The sequence below is a fragment of the Alligator sinensis genome, unplaced genomic scaffold (assembly GCF_000455745.1).
Source record: "Alligator sinensis unplaced genomic scaffold, ASM45574v1 scaffold996_1, whole genome shotgun sequence".
NCBI classification, from domain to species: Eukaryota; Metazoa; Chordata; order Crocodylia; family Alligatoridae; genus Alligator; species Alligator sinensis.
Window position 1 is genome coordinate 874,790 of NW_005842581.1, and position 413 is coordinate 875,202.

Below are 413 nucleotides of genomic sequence, written 5' to 3' on the forward strand. Positions count from 1 at the left end.
CCGGGCCTGGCCCCCCCCGGCGGGTAGCCGGGGCCGCCCCCACACAAGATGGAGGCTCCGTGATTAGTGCCCCCCTCCCCCCGCGCGGGTGTGGCGCGGCGGCTGCTAGGGTCGATCTGTCAGCGCGGCAGGGGCGGGCCCGACGCCCGGCCGGGGTAGGGGCGCCAACGGGCTGCGCTGCATCGGGGGCGGCGGACGGGTTTGTGGGAGACGGGAGGGAGGGGAATAGAATGGAGCGGGCTGGGGGCGGGGGCAACCGATCGCTGGGTACTGCGGCCAGGCAACAACAGCAAGGAGGCATAAGCCCAGCACCGGCCCCTTCCAGAAAGAAGCTGCTTAAGTAGGACCCTGCTGGGGCTCAAAGCGGCTGCCTTTGTCCCTCCGGGCATAGGCAACCCTCTTGGCTCTGGGTC

General features: G+C 71.2%; 1 protein-coding gene across 1 annotated transcript in view; it reads left to right on the forward strand.

Annotated features, from left to right (window-relative positions):
• Window positions 1-16: 16 nt before the first annotated feature.
• SYNJ1 (synaptojanin 1) overlaps window positions 17-413 on the forward strand; it is a 105,321-nt gene continuing 104,924 nt past the window's right edge. The window contains exon 1 of the mRNA XM_025214404.1: window positions 17-155. The gene's annotated coding sequence lies outside the window, so the exon portion shown is untranslated. The remainder of the gene's footprint in view (window positions 156-413) is intronic.